Source organism: Zalophus californianus, chromosome 5 (genome assembly GCF_009762305.2).
Source record: "Zalophus californianus isolate mZalCal1 chromosome 5, mZalCal1.pri.v2, whole genome shotgun sequence".
NCBI lineage: Eukaryota > Metazoa > Chordata > Mammalia > Carnivora > Otariidae > Zalophus > Zalophus californianus.
The window spans coordinates 6,227,577-6,250,794 of record NC_045599.1 but is presented as its reverse complement, the minus strand read 5'-3'; the positions used below and the strand labels follow the sequence as shown (position 1 = coordinate 6,250,794).

Sequence of the window (23,218 nt, the reverse complement as noted above, 5' to 3'; positions counted from 1 at the left end):
AGCCTCCCCACGGTGCACGCTCACAGCAACCTTCACAGAGGTCGACCCAGGGGCCCCGGCTTGTCTCTGCTCTTTGTGCCTCTAAAAGAGCGAGTGGTCCCGGTTGGCGCGCTTGCCGCCAGGGCCTCCCCTCCTTCCCCCCCACCCCAGCTCCTAGATCCTGTTTGAGCCCTGCTCTAAAGCCCTTTCCGGGTTGGAGTGTTTGCCCCTTTTGGAGCAGGATGCTTTCTGCGCTCGGTTGTTATATCACTTTCCCGGCACCAGCTTATGGCGGCTCCCTCCCGCTTCTGTTTATCTTCCCAAATCTGCCCGCAGATTCACGATTCAGCCCTTCCTACCTCGTGCCTGGTGGCGTTTTTCTGCTTGTAGAGATCCAGATGTATCTTTTTACATCTCAGACTGGTTTCGGGGGTGTTCAGGATGGTTTGGTAGATATCCAGCTCAATTCAGGGGGCCAGTCGAAACGAGGTCACCTTACTCCTCCGCCATCTTGCTTCCCTCCTCCCAGCTGCAGATCCTTAAGTGCCACTTTATGGTGATGAGGCAAGCTCTTGTTACACGGACACTGGGAGCATCTGTCAGAGGTACTAGAGAGGGAGTCTGGCATTGGCTGGGTTGCACAGGGGTTGCCACATCTGGCCCTCGGTTTCTTTTTGCAAGTCCCAAGAAGTAAGAATGGTTTTTAAATTTTAAAGGAGTTATAAAAAAAAAAAAATTAAAGATGAATATGTGGTTGGAGACCGTATGTGGCCAGAAAAATCTAAAATATTTACAATCTAATACTTTACAGAAAAAGCTGATGCCTGGGCTAGGATGCATGGAATAGAGGACCTCCAGAGTGCCTTTTGATGTTGGGATTCTGGCTTGTGTCTCTCCTCTGGGTTCAAGAGTTAGGCTCTTCCCCTACCCCTAGCACTCCCTTCCTCAGTCGGAGTCCAGAAGTCCTGGCTGGACAGGCTGAGTGTAACCGGTGGGTCTGCCTTGAGTCTGGTTGTGGGTTTGTGGGTGGTTTCAGTGTTACAGATTCCAGAAATACTGGTGGTTCTTTCTCTCTGCTCCACTTGAAATGTAGCATCCACACAGAAATGCACAAATCATAAATTTATAGCTCTGAAAAAAATTTCGAAGTGTACATCCAGAACAAGGAATGGAGCACCCCCGGAAATCCCATGTCCACTCCCGCTCATTTTCCACAGCAGGCAAGCACTGTCCTCACTTCTTCAGCCATGAATTCATTTGTCTTTTTGTGAACTTCACAGAAATGGAACATACAGTGTGTGCTTTTCTGCTTGGCTGCTTTCATTTTACTTAATGTCCAGGAGAGATTCATTCATGCCATTGTATAGAGTCATAAATCCTTCACTCCAATTTGGTACAAATATTCCATTGTGTAAGTAGAGCAGATTTGTTTCTCTGTTCTTCTGTTGATGGGCATTTGGGTTGTTTCCAGTGTGGGGCTATTATGAACAGTGCTCTGAATACCAGAATCTGTCATTTGGTGAACATTAAGTATGCGATTTTCTTCTCCCAGGCATAAGATTTAGGAGTGGAGTTACTGAGCCAGAGGGATACATATGTTTAGTTTTTTTGTACATCTTTTTTTTTTTAAGATTTTATTTATTTTTTTGAGTGAGAGCTAGAGAGAGAGAGAAAGCAAGAGCAAGGGGGAGAGGTGGATGGAGAGGGATGGAGAGCAGACTCCTTCCTGAGCGGGGAGCCCGATGTGGGACTTGATCCGAGGACCCTGGGATCATGACCTGAGCTGAAGGCAGATGCTTAACCAACAGAGCCACCCAGGTGTCCCAGTTTTTTGTACATCTTACTTAACTATTATTTAAACCTTGGAATTAAGAGCCCCCTGCACTTTGGCCACCTCACCAGGGTGTGTTGGGCTGGACCAGAGTGGGACCCTGAGAGTGAGTGAGAGGCTGTAACCAGACCACTGGAGTGCTACCCCAGGCCTCTCCTTGCTGGGCATCTCCCCAGAGTAGGCCAGGCCAGCCGGCATGAGATACCAGTCTTCAGGCAGCACACAAACTTAGGGATCTCAGGAGCAGTGTGTTCTTATCCTCAGAGATTTTAGGGGAGACCTCAAGCTCAGCCTGTCCCCCAAATCATTTTTCTCAAGGGGCCTTCTCTTCTTACCTTCTGCCCAGCTAGCCTTGAGAATTGTAGATGATGAGTGCCAGGCCCCTCATCTCCTGATGGGGATAGAGGCTGGATGGAGGACAGGTGATCCAGGACAAGTTCCCCCTGTGTCTTCTCCCCTGGTGCTCAGGCAGAGAAGAGCAGGGAGGCTGTGTGATTAAGAATCCACCTGAGAGCTCCTGAGAAGAACCTCCCCTCCCCCCCACCCAGCCCCATCTGATTTGTGGTCAGGCAGGGGCCTAACCTGGATGAGAGACACCCCCCCCTCCCTTGGAGCCTGCAGGATTCTTCCCCTCCCAGCCTTCCCAGGCACCCCCCAGCTCTCTCCCACTGGCTGGCTTCTCTGTTTCTTCCCAGGCAAATGCCTCAGGAGGCGGTTGCAAAGACCTACTCTGCCTTCTCTCTGAGTTGGTGCTGTGAGTGGGAAGTGGATTTCGGTAACAGCCTTCCTTTCCCTTAACTCAGGCCCAGCTTCTCTCCATCCCTGCTGTGATGCATTGACTCTTTGGCTCTCTCCCTGTCCTGGACTTGCTCTAGCAGATGGCTCCGTCAACGTGGCCCGCAAGCAGGCCTGGAGAAGCCTGGCTGAGGGTCAGCCGTTTGGCATAGGGAGCTGGCAGGCTGACTCCCTTCTCTCCTGCTGTTTGCCTTGAGGTGATGCTGTGTGACTCCATTCTGAAACTTACTATTCAGTTATGTGGCAGCATAGGGATGAGGCTAAAAAGACACCAATGAAACAGCCTGGGTCTTCAGTCCTCTCCTGTGTACATTGGTCTGTGAGCTTCTTCAGGAAGTTAGAGGAGGGGGAAGAAAAAAACGGCCAACCCCAGGTCTGGGCCTTCCTGCTGGGCTTTGTTGCTGGCCGGACCCTGACCGCCTGGACATGTCCTAGAGATAGCCCAGAGCCATGTGCTGTGGGCATCATGGGACCTCAGAGCAGGGATGGCTAGGAGGGCTTCCAGGAGGTGGCTTGAGCACAAGTCTCAGAGAGTTCCTGGAGACCGTGGAGAACACAGGCATGGCATTCTAGCACTGGAGCAATGCAGTTACGTGGGGGGACTGAGGCTGCATTGGAGACGGCTTGTAAGAAAGCCTTGTATTTGGGGACATCTGGGTGGCACAGTTGGTTAAGCATCTGACTCTTGGTTTCAGCTGAGGTTGTGATCTCGGGGTTGTGGGATGGAGCCCTGTGTTGGACTCTGTGCTCAGTGTGGAGTCTGCCTCGAATACTCTCTCCCTCTGCCCCTCCTGCTCATTCTCTCTCTCTAAAATAATCTTAAAAAAAAGAAAAAAGCCTTTGTATTTGGTGGGCATAGAATCTAATATCCTTCACTGAATATTAATTAATCAATGCATTTATTCATTTCAAACATCATCACAGTTGGGTTCCAGCCAGGCCACACTGAATTCTGCCCTAAATATGGTTGGCCTAAAAAAAGTTGTGGTCTGGGACCAGACTCCAGAGGGTTAGCAGGTAAGGTTTGTGTCAGTGTAGGGGTATGTCAGGACGACCTGAGGACTAGAAGGCTAGCAGCATTCCTCCCGCAGGGGAGATGTCCTGGCCTCTGTGAGTGAGAGGATGGTCTGCACGTGGAGATCCCATGATCATGAGCCAAGGCCAGCCCAGTGTGGGCTGAGAAAGGGAAGCAGTTCCCAGGAGCAGCTAGTGGAAGTAATGTCCTGCTGGGTGAAAAGGCTGCTTTTCCTGCAGGTCTGCATTTTTTTTTTTTTTTTTCAAAGCTGCTGTCCTGCCCCTGCCAGATTTGTAGGCCCCTTTACTGCTTCCGGGGGTGCTCAGAGCCCTCCTCATTTGCCCTCCTGCCCCTATCCACTGCTGAGACTGTGGTTGTTATTGGGGGGCACCCAGGGCAACACTCAAGGCTAAGATGAAGTCCCTCTGCATTTGCCTTCTGTCTTCTCACAAGCTTCTCTCCTGGAAAGAGTGCTGAGGAAAGAACCAGGGAGGCAGGCAGGCAGGCGTCTGGGCTGGTCCAGCTGGGTCCAGGGCCCCTGTCTTTGGTTGAGATCACTGACCAGCCATTGATTGCTAAGCACAGAAGCAAAAATGGGGGTGGGAGCAAAGCCTGGGTTAGGGCCGACTGCCATAATTTCTGGGCCTGTTCATCCCTCTGTGAAATTAGACTCAGGACACCCAGGTTCACCTCCCACCTGGCCGTGGGGTGCTGGTTGAATCGTGTTCCCTTGCCTCAATTTTTGCAGGTGCACCAGACTTAAACCAATATGTGCTTGGGGTATGGGTGGAAGGTAAGAGAGACAGGGGGAGAGAGATGTGCACCGGAGAGAGCAGACATCCTGAACAGGAGGGACTCTAATGTGAGAGGCCGAGGGAGGCAGCATGATGGTGAGGGTGGGGGGCGTGTGTGTGTGGGAGTGAGAGTGTCAAAATATCAGGAGCTTGTAGAGATGTGTTACGGTCCCTTTAGGTCTAAAAAGTATTTTATGGTTCCATGGGCAAAACACCGAACTAGCTTGTAAGGGAAATAGGAAGTAAAGCTGAAGCAATGCTCAGTTTCCAAGATCTCATAATGCAGTTACAGAGCAGATACTCCCTGAAGGTCAGGATGGCGGTGCCTTTGGCAGCAGGAAGACCAGATTCTGTCAGGGGTGTGAACTGTTCTAGCAGAGAAAGAGTTAGTAGCACTCAGGAAAGGGGAGAACAGCCTCCCCACCATCTGCTTCTCCACCAATACCCTGGGCCCTCACCCTGCCTCAGGGAAGTTTTGACCACGTGTGCCCTTCCATTGGTGGGGGCCGGACCTACTTTGTGCCCCAACTTTTTTTACCATACCATTAGACAACTGTAAAAATAAAACCTTTATTGTCACAAAACCTTATTAATACAGGTCCACAAGTCCTTATGTGAAACACTTCGGGCCAGATATATTTAAGAATTTAGAATTCTTTGGGTTTTAGAAAGTGCCAAGGTGCAGATGCTGAACATTACATAACATCTCCAGAGGTTGTCTGGGGTGACACAATGTAACCAAACACATCAATACTTCTGTGGAAAATTGTGAAAAGGCGCAATGGCCCACAGATAGCCTCATTTCACTTCAGGTTGGGTTTTGATGCCGAAATCAGGAAGGAACTTCTGGTTTGGGGTTTTGGATTTCAGAACCGCAGATAAGGGATTGCAGACCTGGACTTCCATGCCCATTTCCAGAATGGCACAGTGGCGGTGCAATGGTGAGGTGCCCTGACTGTAGCCAGACTTCCTGGCCTCCCTCCTGGCTGCAGCATGGACCAGCTGTAGGACCTTGGGCTTCCACTTCCTTTCCTGTAGCACAGGATTATTAATTCTCCCGCCCAGGTGTGCCATGAGGATTGAACAGCTTAGTACCTGTAAAGTGCTCAGAACCCTGTTCTATACCCATGGATCATGATGGCATTACGAGGAGAGGCAGACAGACATCTAAGACACATTTTCAGTACAATCAGATAGTTTGGAGCTCCCTGCTGTGGCCCTTCAGGCCACCAGGGCAGATGAATCTTTTCTTAGTATCACAAATCTTTCACATCCTTGGTCTTGGGGCCTCCCAGGGCTGCAGACATGAAGGTTTCAGAAGTCCCAGAAGAGGCTCTGTCATACCTTGGGGTCCTCCAGAGAGGTGGAGGGGGCCTTGCCCTACGAGGGGCCCAGCCTTGTGTCCTTTATGATGGTGGAGTGGTCCCGTTGCTGTGGCTCTGGAGTTCCCTCCCCTTGCACATCAGATGGCCACGAGACTGGAACTGCTTTCTGAATAAACAAAAATGTGTGCTCCCCAGGAGATTCTTGTTCACAAGGGAGATGTGGGGTTTCTACTCCACTGAGAATTCAGAGGTGAGGCTGGACCTTCCCCAGACATACCCTTAACAAGAATCTTTTTTTTTTTTTTTAGATTCTTATTTATTTGACAGAGAGACACAGCGAGAGAGGGAACACAAGCAGGGGGAGTGGGAGAGGGAGAAGCAGGCTTCCCGCGGAGCAGGGAGCCCGATGTGGGGCTCGATCCCAGGACCCTGGGATCATGACCTGAGCCGAAGGCAGACGCTTAACGACTGAGCCACCCAGGCGCCCCCCTTAACAAGAATCTTAACAAGCATTTCCACAGGACAAGGTGAAACTCCTCTTTCCCTTATTGTAAAACTTCAAACCATCCAAAAGGACAGGATGGAAAATTCTGACCATATCATTTCCCATCCTAACGGGCCCCTGGGCAGCTGTCCCTCTGAATTTGTCCTCATCCACAGAAAGATACCACCCACACACAGACCCTCACCCCCTCACCCCACACACCTCCTCATACACCCTCACCCCCTACACACCTGCATGTACATCATGGACCCCCTCCCCCTCATGCTCCCAGAACCACACACCCTCACCACCCCCAACACTTTAATCACCTTTACAAAAGAAAATATAAATACACACAAGAGCACACTTATACAAAGAGGCAGGCATTTGGCCACTTCTTCCAGATGCCAGCAGATGGGGTCAGGATGCTGCCCCCATAACTCCTTGACTGTTAGGCAGAGGTGGGGTCCTGGGTCCCCACCTTCCATTCCCTCTCCCCCTCCAGGGCCTTTCCAAGGTCAGGCCTAGTGGTCTTCCCTGGCTGTGGGATCCGCGGTGTCCTCAGGACAATATATGGCTATGGGGTGGGGATACTTGGGCTTTTCCATAGATGGGGGACAGGGGCTCGAGAGTAGTTGCTCCTCCCCAGGATGGGAGCAGAGCATTTCTCCCTACAGGGGTTGTCCAGCTGTGAGGGCCTTCCACCCCTGTTTTTCTTCCCCGCCTATCTTGAGAGTACTGCTTGATGAAGAGCAACACTCTAGCCATTGGCAAGAAAGTGATGGTGAAGATGGTGGAGATAAGCACAGCACTGGTTATCCACGGATGAAAGGGTGCTTCTGCGGAAGGCAGAGAAAAGGGGGCACCAGCCTCAGGCCATGGGACTATCTCTGGGTACCCTGGCACCCTCCCCTGCTCCTCCTCATGCTCTCTGCCAAACCCAGCTCCTCACCCCAGGCCACAGTGAGAATACGGTTCAGGCTAGAGTGCTGCACATGGCAAGTGTACCGGTCCTCCATCCTGGCGGCCGCCCGCACCACCACCCACGCCTGGTAGGTGCCATCTCCACTGGGGCGTGTCTCCACATACTCAGTCTCTAGAACCAGCTCCTCCTCGCCCAGCCACCAGCTCAGTGAGATGTCCCGTGGGTAGAAGCCCCGGGCCCAGCATTTCAGTGTGATGCCCCCATCCTGGGCTGTGTGTCTTGTCACCTGCACTGTGGGCGGCTCTGCAGAGAGAGGTCGAGGGAGGAAGGCTGGTGAGAGGCTGCTCTCTGCCCATTTCCTTGTGCTTGATCCTGGGCTCCCCTAGCATCTTCCAGGGTGGAGGATAGGGAGGAGATGGAGACAAGGTCTCTCTCCAGGTAAGGCATTCAACCAATGTTTAAGGAAGGGATGACCCATTGCCAACCATCCCAAAGGGGCACAATCCTGTGACTTCCTGCCCCCAAGCTCCAGGGAGGTTCTGGGTGGGACTGTTGGGTCCTATGTTGACAACTCCCTCCTTCCCACAGAAACCCTATGGGCTTTTTTTTTTTTTAAGATTTTATTTGACAGAGAGAGACATAGAGAGAGGCGGAACACAAGCAGGGGGAGTAGGAGAGGGAGAAGCAGGCTTCCCGCTGAGCAGGGAGCCCAGTGCGGGGCTTGATCCCAGGACCCTGAGATCATGACCTGAGCCGAAGGTGGATGCTTAATGACTGAGCCACCCAGTTGCCCTGAAACCCTATGGTTTTCTCAGAGACTTCTTTACATACGTCCATGACTTCTTGCACATAGTAGGTGCCTAACAAAAGGTTGAGTGAAGGCAAGGATGATGGTCCTTCCCTCACTTTGGAAGGAGGTGGTCACGAGGGTAGCTCTGGAGTCAGACACCCTGAAATTACAGCCTAGCCTGACCCCTGTCCACAATCTCCCAGTCCCTCAGGGCCTGATGGGGATTCTTTGTTCTTTTCTCTCAGGGTTGTCCCAAATGACATCATCCAGGTGTGACAGTTCATTTTATGTGTCAACTTTACTGGGCCACATGGTGCCTAGCCCTTTGGTCAGTCACTCTTCTGGGTGAGATTCTCATTTGAATCAGTAGATGCAGTAAAGCAGATTGCTCTCCCCAGTGTGAGTGGGCCCCATGCAATCACTTGAGGATCAGAACAGGACAAAAAGTCCCAGTCTTAAGAGGGAACTCCTCTGCCTGATCTCTTGCAGCTGGGGCATCAGTCTTTTCCTGTCTATGGACTCAAACCGAAATTTTGGCTCTCCTGGGTCTCCATCTTGCCAACTGCAGATCTCGGAACTCCCGATCCTCCACAGTCACGTGAGCTAATTCCTTAAATATGTCTCCTTCTCTCTCTCTCCACATCCTGTTGGTTCTGTTTCTGTGGAGATTCCTGACTAATCCACCAGGTGATAGGTATATAATATCCCCTGGTGCTGGATGAGAGCTCAACACAATCATTTAAGACACCAGTATGGTGCTTCTGGGAGGCAGGGGCTATTGTGACCATCCCTGTAATACTGACAAGGACACTGAGGCACAGAAAGGGCAAGTGACTTGCCCAAGGTCCACAGCCAGCAAGTCTTGGAGCCAGGATGTGGATCTGGAGGCTAGGCTCCAGTGCCTGAGCTCTGACCCACCACACTCTGCTCTCATAAACACATCTCTTGATGTTATTTGCCCTGCTTTCCCTTCAAGGAACGTCCTCCCCATTGCCTCAGCTGATTCACATCCTGCCACTCAGTCACCAGATGTCCATGGTGTATTGGGTACTCTGACCAGCCCGACCCGCTAGCAGCCAGTGAGGCCTCTGCTGCAGCACCCCCAAGCACCCACCTTCCCTGGTGGCCACCCCAGACCTTGTATTTCCAGCCCGCTGGCTGGAGTCAGGACAAGTATAGGATGCACCTAGAATTTGAGGAGCATGTTTAGCATGAGGGGTGTGTGGGGGCAGAGGGGCAAAGGGCCTCAGCTTCCCTGGCAGTCCCCAGTAGTCCAGGGACTGGCCTAGTGAGGGATGCTATCCCCTAGGGCCTGAGGTCCATTTCTGAAGGAGAACCACAGGATGTTAAACCCCCAGAGGGCCTTATGAGCCACCTAGTTTAACCTACTCTGGATGAATAAAATGAGGCCAAGAATCAGGGCCTCATTTACCAAGACCACAGTGTGGTCCACCTCACCTGGAATGAGGGCCCGAGGTCGAGGCTTCTGTCCTGCTCTACATGAGAAAGCCCTTGGCTAGTCGGCCTTCTTTCTGGGGCTCAGTGGGCTTATCTGAGCCAGGGGAACACAGTCGGCCTCCTCACCGCCCCTCCCCCCCAGACTCTCGAGCACAGGAGTGTGGGCCCCTCTGTGTGGCCACAGGCTGCACCTTACCTTTCCGGGTGAGGCTCTGGCCTCCCAGCTCCAGGTACCTGCACAGGGAAAAGAGGCAGAGGCCTTCCAGGTAGGCCTTGTCATACTCAGCATAGCAGTGCTCTGTCTCCCACCAGCTTGGTCCACACAGCTGCAGGTTTGGCTGACACCCAGCTCAGAGTCTCCAGGTCCAGGGACAGGTGGTCCTGACCATCAAAGCCAAACTGCCAGAAGCTGCTGGTATGGCCGTCTTCCCTGATCTCACAGCCGAACATCCGCTGAGTGCTGTGCATGCCTGTGCACGTGGGCGAGAAGGCTGCAGTTTGCATGGGCTATGGGGTGGATCCCTGAGAGCCGGAGAGAAGCCCAGCACCCACGGGTGTTTCCGAAGGGTGGGGAGCAGGGTGGCGGCATTTAAAAAAACAAATGCTCCCCGGGTAATTGTCATGAGCAGCCAGGGCTGAGAAGCCTGTTGGGCCTCTCACAGGAGGACACTTGAGTTCATAACTAGAGTCTGCATGCAGAGTGTGAAGGAAGGAGGAGGTGGGGCAGTAGGAGCCTCTCACGTACCACTGCTCTGGTTGTGGTAGCCCATCACAGTCCACATCTCCACCTGCTGCACCTTTCCCCAGGCTCTCTGCTTCTGGGTCTCTGTCTCCCAGTACTGGGCGTCCATGGTTGCCATCCACGGGGCCTGGGGCTTGGCGCTGTCCACACGACTGTTGTAATGGATGAAGGGCTGGTCGTCCACGTAGCCTATAGCCAGAAACTGGGGAAGGCCCGGGCCTGGCTCTGACAGGGCCAGGTAGTGGTAGTGGAGAGAGTGTGTCCCTGTGAAGACACGAAATAGTCAGGCTCACATGCACTGCCAGGATTGGCACCATGGGCTGGTGTGACTGATGGGGACAGCAGTGGAAACCTATCCAGAGTATTTGCCATCAGTAAGAGCAAGAACTGGGGATTTCAGTTAAAAATATAAGGGTATCCAAATAGTTTAAATAAACAGTTAATCAATCAAACATCGAGGCCAAAGTTCATATGCTAAGGCCTGTGGACTTTATTTCTATTTCTAGGAAGTTTTCCACCCCCACTTCCCCCCCCCCCCAACCCCACTCAGGGTTTACTTACTTATACTTTACACTCTTCTCTGTAAGTGTGATTATCTGGTTTCCCATCTCACAATTAAAAAGGTATGATAAAAAAAAAATTGGTTGTTTGGCAGCTTAATTTCTGTGGAATTATTCATTCTCCAGAGATACCTGATAAAGCAGGGCCATCATTCCTAGCTTGAACCATTGCTGCCAAGTTGGTTGCATCTTGACTCCATTCCCTGCTCCCTCCTGTTCCTACACCAGACATTGCTAGTCATCTCTTCTGTTTAAGTCCAAATGCTGCCTCAAGGTTTGTTCTCCACCATCTCTAGAAGCACCAGCTTATCCATTCAACTTGGTGCTGGAGATGAAATCTATTTAGCAGCTCGCCCTGACTCCAGCTATGAAAACAAGTGCTGTACCTTTAAAAAACCTACCCCACCTTTCTCAGAGGTTCACCCACAGCTCACTCCTTCACTTTCTTTCTTTTTCTCTTTCTTTCTTCCTTTTTTCCAAGTAGGCTCCAAACTGGAGCCCAATGCTGGACTTGAACTCATGACTCTGAGATCAAGACCTGAGCTGAGTTCAGGGGTCTGATGCTTAACCGACTGAGCACCCAGGGGCCCCTCCCTTACTTCATTTTTTTAAAAAAAGGTTTTGCTCCGGGCCCCTGGGTGGCCTGCTCAGCTCCCTGCTGCCTTTCAAGGCCTACATGCCTACTCACAACTCCCAGCCCAGGAGCACCCCCACTAATCTTAACTCAGTGGTTTGCAAGGAAACAGAATCCTGAGAGTCCGTCATTTCCCCGGAGGCCCACACCAGCCCAGGCCTGATGTCAGCCCTTCACTCACTTCCTACATTGATCCCTCTCACCTCACATAAGATTTCACCAGTGCAAGAAGAGTCTCCTCGTCCTTTTCCTAAGGACACAGAGTTGGTGTGATTGGCCCCATTCCACAGAGGGAATCTGATTCTCCCTCTGCCCCTCACCCCGCTTGTGCTCTCATTCTCTCTCAAATAAATAAACAAAATAGGTTTTACTCAAATGCTACTTTCTCAGTGAATCCTTCCTTGCCTACTCTATTAAATATTTACATTCCCAGCACTCCCCCTCGTGTTTTCTCTAGAGCATTACCACCACATAGAGAATATGCACTTTTACCTCGTTCTCTTTTTTTTTTTTAATTTTCTTGTTAGAGAGAGAGAGAGCACAAGCAGGGGGAGCTGCAGGCTCCCAGCTGAGTAAGGAGGCCGATGCGGGACTCGATCCCAGGACGCTGGCGCTGGGATCGTGTGACCTGAGCCAAAGGCAGACGCTTAACCCACTGAGCCATCCAGGTGTCCCTACCTGTTTCTCTTGTTAATAGTCTGTCTCTCCCCTGTAATGTCAGTTCCCCAAGGGCAGAGATTCCTTCTTTCCCAGCCTAGAACAGCTTCTGACACACAGTGGATACTCAACATTTGAATATTCAAATGTGAAAGGAGTCAAGCCCATCACCCTCACAGCTCCGTTTAAGCTCCACTGCAGCCACAGCAAACTGCCCCGGCCCTTTGTACCTGCAGTTCCTTCTGCCCCAGGCTGCTCCCTCTCTTCTCTCAGCCAATGCCCCTCATCCCTCAGGTTGCAGCTCAGGTGTCCCTTCCTCCAAGAAACCCTGCTGCTTCCACCCTGACATCCCTCAGAGCAGTCTCTGCTCCCTGTGAAACTGTTCCATGGGGTGGGCAATACATTGGACTGTGTCACCACTGTTTCCACAGGTCTTGGGGAGAAAGAACATCATGCTTGGCACACAGTGGATACTGCCGGCATTTATCGAGTTGGACAAAAAACAAGAGCATGAAAGGCAAGGATGATGATCACAGCTGTCATTTTTGGAGAGTGACTGCTCTGTGCTCTGCACCAGTCTAACTGCTTTTCATTCATTATCCCAGTTGATCCTTAGTATAAACCTAAGATGTTGGTGTGACTGGCCCCATTCCACAGATGAAGGAACTGAGAGGCCCAGGGGAGGGTGAGTACAGTACCCAAAGCCATGCACTAGAAAGAGACGAGCCTGGATTCTCTCCCCAGAGCCTGCTTTTTCTAAGCTTAGGAGAAGGATGAGGAGCTTTCTTCTTGCACTGGTGAAATCTTATGTGAGGTGAGAGGGATCAATGCAGGAAGTGAGTGAAGGGCTAACATCAGGCCTGGACTGGTGTGGGCCTCCGGGGAAATGACGGACTCTCAGGATTCTGTTTCCTTGCAAACCACTGAGTTAAGATTAATGGGGGTGCTCCTGGGCTGGGAGTTGTGAGTAGGCATATAGGCCTTGAAAGGAACAGAGGCTATGGCTTCTCTATGCTAAGGTGACCGACCACCTGCTCCTTGGCTCCGATCTGCAGCAGCTGTCTGTCCTGGATGTGAGGGAGGGCAAAGAGCCTGTGTCCTTGGGTAGTTGCCTCCTGGGTGGTGGGGAAGCCATGCATGTATGTTGTATGTTCTGTCCTGTCTCCTCCTCAGCTAAGGGCACATGGTGTGGTAGGCTGAATTCTGGGCCCCTAACATATCCCAAACCTATGAATGTTACCTTATACGGTGACAGGGATTTTGTAGATGTGATTAAATTAGGAATCTTGAGATGGGGAGATTATCCTGGATTGTCTAGGTAGGCCCTGAATGTGTCATTATGAAAGGGGACAGAGGGACACTCCATGACTACCAGAGAAGGGGATGGGAAAATGGAACAGAGAAAGAGGCAGGAAGGTGCCACGAGCCAAGGAATGCAGCTCTAGAAGCTGGAAAAGGCAAAGAAACGGGTTCTCCCTGAGAGCCTCTGTAGGGAACTGTCCCACGGCACCTTCGTTTCAGCCCAGAGAAGCCCATTTTGGACTTCTGACCTCCAGAACTCTAGGAGAATATGTTGTCCTTAAGCTACTAAGTTGTGGTCCCCTTGTTATAGCAGCTATAGAAAACAAATGCACATACTATGAGACCAAAGTCTGTTGTGTCTTGTGAGTTCAGTGGACAATTCAAACCCAGGAGCCCTGGATGTCCTGCTATCCTGAAACAGAGAGAAGGATGCACAGTCTGGGAAGAAGGATGTCCTCTGAAAGCTGTGCTTCAATGGCCAATTACTTCTGGTTAAAAATGAAGGGAAGTCTATCCATGTCTTATTTTGTAAAGTTACAAAATAGTTCTAAAGCACTTAGGTGCTGGGCCCTGTCCCAAGCACTTTATGAAATTTTGGTTCTGTTAACCCTCATAACAATTTTACTGGGCAGGTACTATTGTGCCAATCTATGACCAATGCGGAAACTGAGGCCCAAAGAGGCAAAATCACCTGCCAAGTAGCGGAAAGCAGGGCCAGACTGCACACCCGGATTCTCAAGATGTCCCCTGGCCTGCACCTGCCCTTTAGTGAACCCACGAAGGGTTGACACTATATGGCTGGCTGGGGACACACAAGCAGCCCTCTCCCCATGGCATCTCCCCACTCTCTGCCCTCCACAGACACCACCTTGGACATGGTTTCAATGGGCTCAGCTCTGCCCAGCCTTGCCCATATGGCCAGGCGGGGCCCTCCCTGTGGCCCCATTCAGCAAGTACTTTCTGAGCACCTGCTGTTTATCTGGCCCTCTCGGAGACCCTGAGGATGCTGGGAAAGCAGAAGAACTACAACTGCCTGCTTTTAGGCAGCTTCCATGAATGTAGGATAAGCAAGATAAATGAATAAAATGTATGACAGGCTGGCCAGCAATAAATTCTGAGGGGGGGAAAAAAATAAAGGAGAGACATACAAAGTATTAGGGGTGGGGTTTAAAATTTTAGATAGAATGGACGGGGAAGCCCCCCTCCCCAAGGAAACTCCTGAATAAAGACCTAAAGGAGCCAGCCGTGTAAAGGTCTAGGAGAGAGCATTCCGGGTCTGCAGAAGGGAAAGCCATTGGAAAGGTCCTGGGGCAGTAGTATTCTTCTGGTGTTCTGAGGCTTTTGCAGTAACATGGGAGAAAAATAAAATGGTGGTGTGACTCAGTAGCTGTAGGTGATAGCAGTAGGGGTGAAAGAAGGGGTTGAATCCCAAATCCTTCCTAGGCTTGTCCAGATGGTGCCTGGAATGGCCTGGATACAGCCTCTGGCCTACCCCTTCCTGCCATGGGGGCTCTGGTTTCTGGCATCGGCTCTGCCTTGGACTTTTTCACCCATGGTCTACACCTTGGCATCTGGTGCCCATCCTGGGAATTGGAACTATTCAAAGACAAGTTCATGATTGTGGCCCCCTCATTCAGCTGGCTTCCAGGTACTGCTTCCCACATACCCAGTGAGGGGGCCACCATCCCTGAAAATCCCACTGCTGTCTACTCTGCCCACTAGATGGTCCTGGGAAACCAGCTTGCTCTCTGTGGGGGCTCACAGGCTGCCCACACCTGTCTTTTTGCTCCAGCAGAACAGTTTGAGCTGGGACTAGATTCCTCCTTGCTAACTGGATCCAGGAGGGATCCTCATGCCTGGGGCTCCAGCCCAGAGTGAGGAATCATCAGGCTACCTCTGTAGTTTTGGAGGAAACACCCCTGCCAGCCTGGGGTCAGTGCCAGGCACGGTGCGACCACAGCAGGAGGAAGTGGGGGCCACATGGCAGATGTCCCAGAGGAATCTGCTCATGCTGTGACATGGCCTAAGTGGCCACATGCCCTTTGCTGCCTCAGGCCCCGTGTCATCAGCCACCCTTTCTTCCCTCACTGCTGCGTCCTGGTCACTGGGCCACATCGCCAGCCCCACAAAAAGGGGCAGTCCTGCCCAGCCTCCCTCTTTCTCTGACTGGTGGGAGAGGGAGGTGCCCCACCCCTTTCCTACAATCCATGTGGCATTGCCATTGTCTAGCTGTGTGGCCTTGTTCCACAGCTCCAGGCTTTGATTTCTTCATCTGTAGGTGAGGACAATTGTTTGACCTGGTCCACAGTGCTGGAGCATTCAGCGAGGTAATAAACATAAAGAAGTGTAGGCACGAAGGAAGGGTTCTGCAGACATCATTTACTTAGCCTGTCTGGAAGGGAGAGGTGGGCATGGGGAAAAGAGAGCTGGAGTGTGTGTGTTGGGGGGGTGAGGGTGGGGAAAGATACCTGAGTGAAGAAGCCCCCTGGGGCACCCTCCAGAGGGTCTGGTCTCTGTGCACCCCACCTGAGCAAAGGCAGTCTACCAGATTCCCAGACTGTGGAGATGCCCTCCTGCATGCTGGGGGCTCCTGGCCTCTGCCATCTTGCCCCCCTTTTCAGCAGGTAGGCAGTGCCTTACCTCCAGGCCATGGCTTGTTTTCTAACTTCAGGTTGGCTAGTTCTGCCATCACCACCTTCGCTAAGGAAGCCGGGCTATCGGCCACCACAGGCAGCCCCCAAGGAGACTCTGCAAAGGGGAAATGGAAAAGGAAAATATGAATCTCAAGGCATAAATACCCTACACATCCTTGTCTCTGCTTAGAGGGATGGTATGAAATGACAAAGAGAGGCATATTGGAAGGGAGGAGGGACGTGGGAGCCCTGTCTCAGGATTGCCTGGAAACTTCTCTAGCACGGGGTATAAAACCAACAGGGCTGAGTTCTGGGTCTTGGTGCCAGAGCTTTAGAATTATTGATTCATGGCATTTTTACTGCATTCCTGTGAGGTAGGCCCTGACTCTTCCCACTTAAGAGGGAAGCCGGGACTGGGTTGCCTCTTCCTCTGCCAGAGGTTCTCCAGCTCCAGCCCCTCCTGGCAGCTTTGACACTTCTGCTATTGATAAATTTAGTTGGTTTGGAGGGAAGAGGAGAGGATACTAGCAGGCATTGAAACCTCCCAGGTGATGCTCATATGCTACCAGGTGGAGAACCCATGCCCTCTTGGTTCTGCCTGGTCCTGCCCAGCTCTGTCCACTTGCTCAGCTGTGTCCTTGCAATATTACCCACTTGGCAAACAGCTGTTGAGCACCTACTACAAGCCAGGCACTGAGCTAGGTGGGGGTGTATATGGGGACAGAAATAAACCAAGACAGTCATGGGCCTGAAAAACCTCAGGTCTGACAGGGAGGATGTAATTGAACAAATAAATAAGTAGGTCCAATAAGGTGAGTGGGGCTGATGAGTGCCGTGGTGCAGGAAGTCCCAGGCATCAGGAACACACCGGGGTGGGAAGGTGTTGGAGTCAGGGGCCTTATAGGCTGAAACCTGAAGGGGACCTCACCAGCTGTGAGTTACGAGGCAGTGGGGTGGGTAAGGAGGGAAGAACATTCTAGGCTAGTGAATCTAGTGTGGTTCCAGGACCAGCTGCACCAGCATCACCTGGGAACTTGCTAGAAATGCGAATTCGCAGGACCCAACCTAGCCCTACTGAATCCGGAGCTCTGAGGGTGGGGTCCAGCTTTCTGTAGTTCAACAAGCCCTCTGGGTGATTCTAAAGTTTGAGCCACTTCAAACTTCCCTGCTGCAGCACTCATGATATCTGCCCCATGAAAGCCACTTCCTAACTCCCTAGCTTCTGAAGGGAAAGCCTGGCATCCAGGAGTGTTGTGAGGGGCCTGCCCCAAACCCCTGGCTACCTCCCCTCCATGTGCCATCTCTCTCCTGCAGTTGGGTACATCCCAGGGTTATCTCTCCACTCCTTCCCTCCTCCTTGGCTTGGGGTCCCCACTCCCTAGGTCAGCCCCAGCCATTCCCTCCATAAGGAGACGGGGCCTATGTGCAAACACCCATGACCATCCCTGCCACACAGAATTGGAATCACCTGTATGCCCCTATATTATGCCCAGGGAGGGTTGGGGGGACTGTATGAACCTGAAAACCAATAGAGTCTTGGCCCAGAGACACAGTGGCCCATGCCCCATGGGGTCCTGTCCCAAGGACCAAACTCTCCCCCAATCTTTCCAGACATCCAAGGTGATTCTCCTTCAAATGTTTTCCATGGGCGCTGAGGGCTGAATCCTCCCCTAGGTCCATCCTGTTGACTTCAGGAGCCTCAATTTGGAGGGAAAAAAGAACATCTTTACTTTCACTAAGGCTGAAATTTAGCCTTTCTCCTATGGTGAAGGCAGCAAAGCTCAGCAGGATTAGCAGAACCCCTGCTTTGGATTTGGACAGAAGCCACAGGTGCTTTTGAATCACATGACAGTTGGTGCACACACCTGGACATATGCTTTACTCTAATTCCCAATTCTGGGAATGGTTGCTATTTGGTGCATTATTTAACGTGTTAACTTAGAAGCACACATACTACATCTCACACATTTATATTTCTAGTTAAAAAGTTTTAGTAGCTTTATAGAAACGTAACTAGATTCCTTCGTAATCCTATGTATTTCTATTTATTTATGTTTGTTTATTTAGAGAGCACGCTAGCGCGGGAGGGGCAGAGAGCGAGAGTGAGAATTTTAAACAGGCTCCACCTCACACTCAGCGGGGAGCCTTACGGGGGGCTCCATCTCCTGACCTGAACCGAAATCAAGAGTCCGAAGCTTAACCCACTGAACAACCCAGACGCCCCCCCGGTCAAATGTATTTCATTTGATGCATTAAAAACATTCTGAGACCGGGTCCAAAGCATAAAAAAGGTCAAGAACTCCGACTTCAGATCCTGCCAGGAAGCGTCCTCTCTGCGCCCTAGTTTAAATCTGTAAATAGTAGTAAATCGAGGATTGTTCTGTGAGTTGAAATGGCTTCTTGTATGTGAAGCACTTAGAACAGCTTGGAGCGAGGGTGACCAGCTACTGTTACTGCTGTGACGGTGTACACTTCCGCATGTGTGCTAAGTGTTCCGGTATCTGTGTGGCCGGGAGGAGCGGTGCCCCATGGCAGCCGGCGGGGAGGGGGGGAAGGGGGAATCCAGGATGAGGTCAGCCTCAGGTACCAATGCCAGAAGAATTAAAACTAGGAAAGAATGGAAATTCCGGGCCAGGTCAGAGAAATCCTCATGGCACCTACTCCCCCAACACCCACGGCAACTCGGAAGTGCCTCGCCACGCCTCCAGGGACGCCCACCATGAAGGGCGGGCACTGACCGAGCTAGCTGGCAGCGGACGCGCCAGCCCTCTCAGATTTCTGCCCCCCAGAGCTTTCCTAAGGACCTTCCTGGAGGACCCAGCCCCAGGAACCGAGCGGCGTTCTATGGAGGGGGTGCCACGGGGACCCCCGAGGAGCTGCGGCATCGGCTGCGTCCAGGCCGGGATCACGGCCAGCCCTCCGCTTCCCGCCGGCTTCCGGCAGGACTCTAAGCCAGATCCGGGTGCCACAGTGGAGGCCGCAAACGGGGGCTCTAACCCAGGGCTCAACGCCACCTGCGATCCTGGGTCTGCTCCCCAGCTCACCATCCCCGGTCCCCAAACCCGGAAGTGGCCTCCGATCGCTCCCTGCCTCCCTTCGCCCCAACCGCGCGCTGGCTGGCGGCCCCTGGGGTTCTGCCCCAGGGCCCCCGCCTCTCCGCCCAGTCACCTGCCGCGCGTTCCGGCACTAGACGAAAAAGCTGCAGGTACAGCAGCATTGTCCGCAGCGGCGTCCAGGCGCGCGCGCTCCCGAGGACCCGCGAGCCCGGGCCAGCCAGCCTGGCGCGCTGCCCCCGGGCGTCGATTATTTCGCAGGAGTCGGTCCTCAGCTGTGGGGCGGGTGGCTTGGAGCTAATCCCGGAGAGCTAGCGCTCAGGTTCGGGAAGGCGGAACACCTGCGACCTCAGGCGGCTCCGCTCGGCTCTGGCTCCGCCCTGCCCCGCCCCTCCCCACGCGGCTGGGCTCGGGCTCCAGCTCCGGCTCCCAAACACCATCGTCAGCCCCCACCCCACAGCTCCCAGATGTCCCCTTTGCTGGGCCTCTGAAGTAGAACCGCCCCCCCCCCCCCCCGCAAATTACATATATGTGTATGAGAAGCAATCTTGTTGGTAATTGTCAAATATAGCTTACAGGATACTTCACTCCCTCATGAAATAAGACCCAGAGGTGGAGCTAACATTACTGTCGTTTGGAAACTTAGGCAGGTGTCTGCAACAAGTATCATGTGATTCGAAAACACCTGTGGTTTCCACTAAGGACGAAAGCACAAGTCTTGCTAGTACTGCTGAGCTTTGCTACCTCCATTCATTAGGGGAAGAACGGCTAAATTTAATAAAGGTTATTTTTCCCGTCCAGGTTCACAGATCCCCTGAATTCTCACCAGGGACCCTCATGTTTTGGATAATAGTTTTCACTTGGGTGGTTTCTGATATTTGAAAATTCATGGGGAGGACTTTGGCAGCCCTTATTGGGGTGCGTTGGGGGAGCGCCTCACCTGTCAGGGGCGGGGCCGAGAATGCCAGAAGTCTAGCCCTACCGGCTCTTGAAGCCAAGATGCCCATGGTGTCTTGCCAGGCCTTCACCAAAGAAGAAGTCCGATTGTAATGATCTGCGTCGAGAGCTCATTTGTCCCGTTTTAATATTGTCAAAGGAACACTCGCAGAGGATAGAGCAGAGTTGCAAGGAAGGTGGGCATCAAAAAGTCTGGTAACCAAATAAAAATGTTTAAAGAAAAAAACCTGTAAAATTAATGTTTGCATTGTGATATGATTGTTATAGTCACAATGGTTGTGACATATCTGCAGATTAGCACTGCAAAAATCAAGGAGAAAGTTATTTTTCTAGGCAATCCAGGTTTATTTTGGGGGCCAAACCAAATAGAGCAACCTGGTTAGTCTTGGTGTGTTTCAAGGTATAAAGCAGGATGACCAACTTGTCCTGGCTTTAGCACTGAAAGTTCTGCATCCTGGGGCCCCCTCAGTCCTGGACAAACCAGGACAGTTGGCTGTGGGGAACGATGGGCCTCGTCATAACGACGCAGGCAAATAGCATTTTTGCTTCCACAGTAGACGCTGAATCTTCCACGAAGGTGGCTATGCTACAGATGGAAGGGAGGTGGTAGTTTGTATTGTCAGCTACTTTGCTGAGAGTGGCTTACTTCTTGCAGCACTGTGTCCTTACCACAGCTGAGTTCTGGATTGCCCACACAGCACACTTGATCAGTGGCATTGGTAGCTGTTGTATTTATAGACGTTTTGCATATCCATTCAAGGGCCTGACTAATCATTGTTTTCTATATAGTCAAGCCAAACATCTACATATTGAGACATATGTTATCACTGTATTATGATTTAATTGTGAATACTTTTTGTTACAATTAGGGCATTATATTCATTTTAATTTTTAATTCTGTGGGTGTGTAGGTTAAATTATCTTTGGAGTTCCCTTAAGGACAGGAAAAGATGTTACAAAACCTTTGTGATAAGGAGAGCTTTTCTGGTGGGGCTCAGACACACACCCACACCCACCACAGGTGAAACTTGGACCCTGAGCAGGAAGAAGGACCAGGTAGTGGAAAGTCTCTCAGAGGTGGTGACAGTTGACCCCGGTCCTGACAGAAAGGGTAAGGAAGATGAAGGTAGGATGAAAAGCAGTTTTGGGGGGGGCGCCTGGGTGGCTCAGTTAGTTAAGCGGCCGACTCTTGATTTCAGCTCAGTTCATGATATTAGGGTCCTGGGACTGAGCCCTGCATTGGGCTCTGCACTCAGCGCTGAGTCTGCTTGAGGATTTTTCTTTCCCTCTCCCTCTGCCCCTCCCTCCTACCCCCCACCCACCCACTCATGTACTCTCTCTCTGGAATAAATAAATCTTAGAAAAGACAAGCAGTTTGGGGGAGGTAAATACAGCTATACCTCAAGGCCAGCAGAAAGGTGTGTGGTGAACTAAGCTGCTGGGGAAAGAGAAAGCCATGCATCTGAGCAGGTTGTCAAAGCCCTACCCCAGGAGGCCAGCCTCACGAAGCATCTTCATGGATAGGTCTTTCTGAGAGGTCTGGGAACCCAGCCAGGCATCCTGCTGTGCACTCACTGCTTCCTCTAGGGTAGGCAGTGTCTCTGGAGCTGCTCCTGGGCCCCTCCTGCTTGCCCGTTATTATAGTCTTAGCCCAGAGACACAGTGACCCACTCCCTTGGGGTCTATTTTCCAGGGACATTGTCCAAACTCTCCCCTATCCCTGGCTCCACTCTCTCCACTGACCTCTTGCTCAGGCATTCAGGGTGATTCTCCTTCAAGATTTTCCCTCAAGGAACTGAGGGCTGAATCTTCCTGTAGGTGCACCTGAGACTTTTAGATCCCAGATCCCTCCCTGTGGTGTAGCTCACCTTTCAGGACTGAGGGCCCAGGCACTGGAGCAGAATCCTAGGCTTACTCCTAGCAGGGTGGGGAGGCTCATCATCAAAGTCAAGTTGTTAAAATCAATTACCTTATAGCTCAAACAGTAAGCTAAAAACAAGTCCATTAATAAGATAACCAACAATTCTAAAGTTAGCAATAAAGGCAGGGACAACAATTAGTTTTACAGAGTGTACTGGGTCAGGATTTCTGTGGGTGAGGCCTTTCATAGGCTTCTGCAGCACCTGCCAGTCTCTGAGAGACACGGATTCTCTGAGTCCTCTTTTGACTGTCCAAACCCCTTGTTGAAGGAAGAAAGCACCATTCAGAAGCTGAGATGGAAAGCTGAGTCTATTTGGTGCTTAAGCACTTGAGAACTTGTAAGACACAGTCCCTTTGAGCAAAGCAGAAGTGACCTGATGTAGGTTTTTGGGAAGCATGGTGTCAGGGATTGGGGGATTTTCAGAGTCGAGAGTGTTTATATTCAGTGGTGGCTGATGTGTGTCTGTTGCTGAATGGCCAACTTTCAGAAGTGTGGTCACTGGGGCAAATTGTCGCTGATGGATGATCACACAGCTTGAAAACAGGTTCTGGGGGTTCCATGTGGGAGTTACAAATTCTCATCCTTCACAACCTTTTTGGCTAAGGTGTCATCTACCAATAATAGACTCCTTGGCTAATGTCTTCGCTCCTCTGGCTTGACAGCTGTGAGAGGAGGAAGAAGCATGGAAGACGGCAAGCAGGACACATTTCTCTTAGGTAGTGTCTGCTGGCTCCAGGGAGTGTGGTGCTGTCTACATTTGCCCAAGAGCAGGAGGAAAACACAAAATGCTTGGGGCTAGAGCCCTTGCCCACTCTCATGCCTCTCTCACCTCAGGGTCTACTTAGCCCACCTTTAGAGAAGGATGAGGCAAGAGAAGAAATACTAAAGGTTGTCCAGGTCCACAAGTCAGGAGGGATGCTGGAGGATGGGTGGGGTGGACGGAGAGAAAGGAGTGGAAGTGGATGAGGGCTGCTGGCTGGTGAGGATGTAAAGCTAAAGTGACCTCGTGCTTGATGGCTAACAAGCCATCCCAGGATAGCAAGGGAACATGGTTGGGACCCTCCAACCCTGATGGGACATACAGCCTTGTAAAGCTCACAGACCTCTTGGAAGGGCCAACTCCACATCGGAGGGCAAGCCTGAGTTAGCACTCCTGCCCCCACGATGGCCTGGCCACCTCTACTACGGGGCTGTCCCTCAACACCTATGTTTGGAGGATGGCACGTCTCTCTGACCCTCCGGAGAGGATGGGGGCTAGGGGAAGGGAGGGGCAGGAGGACTCCAAAACTGTGGGCAGCCTTGCCTGAGGGTCTGCAGCCCAGGAAAGCATCCTGTGCTCCTGTGACCCCCAGCAGTGACTCTT

General features: G+C 51.7%; 1 long non-coding RNA gene and 1 pseudogene across 2 annotated transcripts in view; one reads left to right on the top strand and one right to left on the bottom strand.

The window, feature by feature from the left end:
• LOC113929375 overlaps positions 1-23,218 on the top strand; it is a 71,689-nt gene that overhangs the window by 17,309 nt on the left and 31,162 nt on the right. The window contains exon 3 of the long non-coding RNA XR_003522174.1: positions 8,428-8,536. This is a non-coding gene — a long non-coding RNA (uncharacterized LOC113929375). The remainder of the gene's footprint in view (positions 1-8,427; positions 8,537-23,218) is intronic.
• LOC113929370 lies at positions 4,964-19,398 on the bottom strand (annotated as a pseudogene). The gene is made up of 6 exons (XR_004820091.1): positions 19,093-19,398; positions 15,932-16,039; positions 10,142-10,402; positions 9,593-9,866; positions 7,176-7,451; positions 4,964-7,062 (listed from the first exon to the last, which is right to left on the bottom strand). The product of XR_004820091.1 is annotated as an H-2 class I histocompatibility antigen, Q10 alpha chain-like (transcript).